Source organism: Pteropus medius, unplaced genomic scaffold, assembly GCF_902729225.1.
Source record: "Pteropus medius unplaced genomic scaffold, Ma_sr-lr_union100, whole genome shotgun sequence".
NCBI classification, from domain to species: domain Eukaryota; kingdom Metazoa; phylum Chordata; class Mammalia; order Chiroptera; family Pteropodidae; genus Pteropus; species Pteropus medius.
In genome coordinates this window covers 3,335,904-3,341,600 of record NW_024351731.1, presented here as the reverse complement: position 1 = coordinate 3,341,600, position 5,697 = coordinate 3,335,904, and the positions used below count along the sequence as shown (strand labels likewise).

Genomic DNA, 5,697 nt, shown 5'->3' with positions numbered 1-5,697 from the left:
GGCCCATTCACTAGCATCCCGTGGGTTAAAGAAAGGAACATGGCCAAGGCCAAAGTCAAGGTACAGAGATGAACAGTCACCGCAGTCACTTAGATCTCAGTGGGGGTGTGGATGCAGAATGAGGGGGCGCAAAGAACTGGGACCACTGTCCCACAGGAACCCAGGCTTTAGTGCATTCTGGACAGCATGGAGGTGAGGTAGCAAGGAGTAAAGGCCCAGGGGAGATCAGACCGGGCACACCACGATCAGAGGAAGAGGGCCCGGAAGCAGAAAGACCCCCTACAATAGCCCCTTTAAGAGTCTCACGGCCTGACCCCTGGGAGTGACAGAGGGACAGAGAGCTGGGATGAATCTGAGTGACGGCTCACACTCCCTAATGCTGTGAGCCACCCCAAGTGTTTTCCGACAAATGAAAATAAGTCCCCTAGGTCACTTGGTAACTTCAATGTGACGGCTCAAGAGGGTGGAACACTTTTCCTAAGGCCCCATTACGGGGGCTCAGAAGACCGCCAGGACGAGTTTTCACGGTCCCCCAGCGTGGGCTCCCCACACTGCAAATGCAAATGATCAGCCGCCACTCGAGAAGGCTTAATTATCTGGATGCATGGAAAGCGTGTCAGTTATTTGAAACCAAGGGGTCGATAGTTCCGATCGATGAGGGGCCGTCAAGGCGCAGAGCTCCCAGCAGACTGGGCCAGGCCGCACGCGCAGCCCCCGGCGCCTGCATCCTCTGAGAAGAGCCCAGACGACGCTCTGACATCCCCAGCGTGGTCGCTGACCAGGCCACAGCCGCAGCCATCAGGAGGATACAGAATTAGATTAAGGCTTTTCATTTTAGACGGCTGAAAAGTTTTCGCCATTTCTCCACTTAGAAAACTTATTTATTTTCGAATTGAGCCAACCCTGAAGGGTTTTCTCTCTATCCTCCCCCGCAGCCCAGTCAGATACCAAAGAGCCTCAGCTGGGCGGAGGAGGGCGGGCTCCACTCCTGATCTCATTGCTTTGCTGGGTGACAACTGGACCTGGAGGCGTATCTGACATTCCCCGTGGTTGTTCTAAAGTGACTCAGACATGCGGCGGCCAAGCCTGTCCGCCTGCCATCTCCTCCACCTCAGAAAGTGGCACCTGGCTGTGGGTGTCATCGACAAGGACAATGGTGCCTGGCACATGGCAGCAGCTCAACACAGAACCACTGAGCAAGTGAACGAATGGGAGATGCCAGAGAAGGTGTGTAGTCTCTCAGAGGCAACTTTCTCATCTGTGGAGAAACGCCACTAACATGTTTAGTACCTCTGGGAGTTGTTTAATGAGTGGCCCGAAATATGTGAGAACTTAGCACAGGTGTGAAAGCCTGGCACACCTTGGGCCCAGACATCTGCAGGCACTGGGGAGTGTGCGGCCGGGTGTTCCCAGGGCAAAGGAGGAGCAGGGACCTTGTCAGCTTACAATCCCTTATTTTTTTTATTTTTTACACCTACGGCACCTGGTCTTCCCAGGTGGTCTCCCATCCAAGTACTAACCAGGCCCGACCCTGCTTAGCTTCCAAGATCAAGACAGGATCGGGCTTGTTCAGGGTGGCATGGCCATAGACTGTTTTCTCAATTTTAAAATACACTAATTACAAGCACTGATAAGCAACATAGCTGACACTAAACAGTGATATTTTTCAGAAACCCAAGGACCAGCAACCTGGATGGACATCAGTAAGATGGTTCCCTTTTCACCTTGAAGGTCACTGTGTCCTGCTGGCTCGCCCTCCTCCATGCCTTAGAGCTCAGGCCCCTCCCCCATCCCTGCTGCCTTGCTCAGTCTAGCCCTTGTCTCTTGGGCCCTGGGCCACTCCAATTGCCTTCCAACTGCTATGCCTGTCTCCCTCTTCCTCGCCCTCCAGGCCATCCAACTGCCAGGAGTGACAGTTCTAAAACCGTGGCCCTGGGGCCAGCAGTGTTGGCCTTACCTGGGAGCTGGTCAGAAACATAGCACTTCAGATCCACCTGGACCTACAGAGTCACCTACAGAGTCACCACCTAAATTTTCACACAATCCTCGGGGTTCCCAGGTACAAGGTGTGAGCAGCATGGTTCTAACTCACACCCCAACCACACCATCAAAGGTGGAGCCCAGCACGGTCACATGACCCTGAAGGACACGGCCTTCCTCTCAGCGCTGTCACCCACCTCTCCAAACTCATCTCCTGATGCTTGCCCTAGAACACTCCACTCCACACGTAGGAAGCTACTTACCATCCCCCAGGGGCCACTGTTCACGTCTCCACATCTGGCCCTTTCTTTCATTCACCTGTCATTAATTCATTCTTCCACCAAGATGCCCTGATGCCCTGGGCTCCATACACAGGATCCAGGGCGCTGGGCCCCATGGAGCTTAGAGTCTCCATAGGAAGACACTTGGAGGGAGAACAGGCATTACATGTTCTTTGACAATATTTGCAATGGTTAATTATACCTGTGCAAGCGCCTTTATGGGGTAGATCCAGGGGGTGAGGGCACACATGGGGTGGCCTCACTTAGAAGACACCTCTAAGGGTAGAAAGACAAGCCAGGCAGAGGAAGAGTGTGTATGCAGCCATGATGGAAGCAGTCCGGAGCTCTCGGAATGAATGAAGCAGCGGACAGTGGCCCCAGAAGGCTCTCCAGATGGCCCTACATGGCCTCAGAGGCCACGGTAAGGAATCGGCCAATGGAGAGATTGAGTGTGTGTAACTGAGGCCCCATCCTCAGTTTTCCCATCTTTGGGATGACCAAGCCGAGCTTTCTAAAACGCCTCTCCCCAGGAAGAGGTCGTGATTCTGTGTTACTCACAGAGGAGGCTCCAAGTTCCTCGGGAGTACTCCCAGGTTTTCCTACAGTGACTACAAAATAGCAGCCATTGCTGCCTGTCACTTGGGTGAAAATATAGCCATATGTATGAAATTGATTTACTACCAGAGGAAGGGGCATTAATCCAGCTGCAAACGCTCTCTGCTGGGACACGAGGTGGTAAATTTCAGCTACCCGGCAGCAGCTTGGATTCAGCGTGAAATATGGTGCTTATGTCGTATGTTTATGTGTTTTAACAAAGGAAACTCTTTTTCAGATTCTTAATTGACAATCACATTTTCCCATCTAAAAACTATAGCAGATGATGATATCGTAAAAACGTGAAGTAAAGAAATGCCTTTTTCCTGCCCCTATTGATACTTCAAAATACGGGCCTCACTGAGGCTTTTCGTCTGTAATCGGGACATTCCCATGTTTTTGAGCATCAAAAGGAAACTAAACCAACACGAATAATTTATTGAACATCTATTAAATGCGAGGTGGCTTTCTAAGAACAACGAATAATAATATTACTGTCACTATCATTCGTTGAACGCCTCCCATGTCTTGGGAACTTTCTATAGCTCTCGCTCATAAATTCTGAATCAGCCCCGAAAGGCATGTGTCATTATCCCCGTGTTTCTGTTGGACGATATGCTAAGAGAGGTTAAGTGTCTCGTCTGTGGTTGTGCAGGTAGATAATGAGCCAAATGTAAACCCAACCCCCTATGTTCTTCGCTACATCACACAAATTAGACACAGATTGCAAAGACTGACGCATGCCCTCGTGCTCTAAAGTGGGGAGCCCCTCCCCTCTCCTCCGCTGGACCCGCACCCCACAATCCCCTACTTCCATGGGTTCTAGGGAAATTTTGATAAGGCCCCCAACCCTTAGCTGTTCCCTTGATTCACTTCTCTGAACTGGACCTTAGAGCAAATCCCTCCCCAGAACAGTCCATTTCAAAGGGCATTTTCCTGGCCCTGTTTGACGATAGATGGGCCTTCCCCAGTTAGCAGTCATTTTTGAGCCCAGTCTTGTTCGTTTCATAAATACTTATTGAGCACCTGCTGCATACCAGACAACACCCTGGGCCCTGGGGAGGCAGCGCTGTTCCCCTGATAATCTATGAGGGGGCAGGAGGTGAGCAAAGGCGAGAGGCGTGTTCTTCAGCCACACTCCCCCAGGCAATGGCCACACGCATGTACGTCCCTGGGGAGCCCGACCTGGAGGTGCGCAGAGCGGGGCTTCGTCGGCAAACACTTGCTGGGCGCTGCTACCTGCACCCAGCAGCTACCTCCCCGCCCCTTCCTCCCGGCCAGAAGGCCCGCCTCCCACCGCGCGTTCCCAGAATGCCCCGCAGCCACGGCGTCACATGATCCGATTCCGGCCAATGAGGGTGAAGGGCGAGCGCACCGGGGGCCGCGAGAAGCAGTCGCGCTGGTGAGCAGAGGCGAAGCCCTGTGCTCGCCGGTTCTCGGTGCCCGTTTTGTTATGCGAGGAGGTCAGCTGTCCTGTGACCATGGAGGAGACATCGTGACATGCCGAGGAGACAGCGGAGAACGAAAGAAAGCCCCCAGGCCCTTGGTAGCATCATTAGGTTGTCTCCTCGCCTGCGGCAGGAAGAGCGGAGGCTGTGACTACATGGCGGGGCCGGGGGGGCGTCAAGGCGAAAATGGAAAACAGCCAAGCGAGTGACCGTTTCTCCGGGCGGACAGCGCACGGGTTGATCAGAGTGGAGACTGTGGCCGCCGCCCACAGCGCCGTGTCGCCCGGCACCACCTGCTCGCAGCCCTTCCTTCTGTCCCAGAGCCATTTTCTTTTTTACGCGTCCTCGGTCGGCCCGAACCCAGATGGGGCGGGACGCTGTGTGGGGTCCGAAAACAGATCCCAGGCTCTGGATCCTGCCTTCACTGCAACCCAGCGCGTTCCCCCAGCTGCTGCCAGGATTTAAAAAAGGAAAAAACAAACAACAAACAAAAAATAAAATAAAAAACTCCACCCCCAACGTGCTCTCCTTCAGCACCGAGCCGACAAGGGGCGAATCAAGCAAATCCATCAGGGAGGAAATGAGGGCGCCAGAGGAGGGAATTGAAAATGAAGCTGAGACTGACGAGAGAGCAGATGAAGTATGAAAAGCAGCTCTCTTTTTTATGCATTTATACATGAGAACATCAAAAATACCGCATCGGAGCGAGGCTGCATTTCCATTTGCAGAAGTAACTGGGACTAAAGGTCGGGATGGAAGGGGCAACGGCACCACGCCCAGGCCCGCGGGTTTTCTCCTCGCTTTCCCAAGTCCCCATCCTGCGGGGGACAGCCAGAGGGCTGCTTCCAGAACACAGGCCTGACATACCCCTTTCAGACGGAGAGAGGGCCGTTAACTCTCCATTTTCCCAGGGACCAGAAGTGCCTCCTTTTCGCAGAGTTCTGAGCTCTCTGTGGTCTGACCTTGGGGTCCTGCGCTCCATTGCCCGTTCCTTACTCCGCTGCATCAGTACTGACCCGCTGGCTTCTACCTTCCTTCCCGCCTCTGCGCCTTTACTTACTTATTGTCCTTCCAACAAGCATTTATTGAGTACCTTCTGTATATATACCTGGCACAGGAGCAGGTAGTATACAAAGAAGAATTATATACATGCCAAGATTTGAAGTGGTGCTGAGCCCAGGAGGGAAGACAAATACATAAAGAGATCATTAAAAAGCAACGTGTACAGGATGACTTTCGTGTTTCAAAGGGGAGCCCTGTGTGGTGTCAGAGCCCAAAGGGGTGAGGAGGATGCCCAGGCATGGGGACCACCAGCATGAGATCAAACTGGGTGAAGATGGCAGCTGCAGGGAAGGGCGGCCTGATGGGAGACGTGCAAGCCTGAGCAGGAATAG

General features: G+C 53.1%; 1 non-coding gene across 1 annotated transcript; it reads right to left on the bottom strand.

The window, feature by feature from the left end:
- Positions 1 to 1,471: 1,471 nt before the first annotated feature.
- Positions 1,472 to 1,591, bottom strand: LOC120588878 (5S ribosomal RNA). The gene has a single exon (XR_005649339.1). It is a non-coding gene; the product is annotated as a 5S ribosomal RNA (ribosomal RNA).
- Positions 1,592 to 5,697: the final 4,106 nt, after the last annotated feature.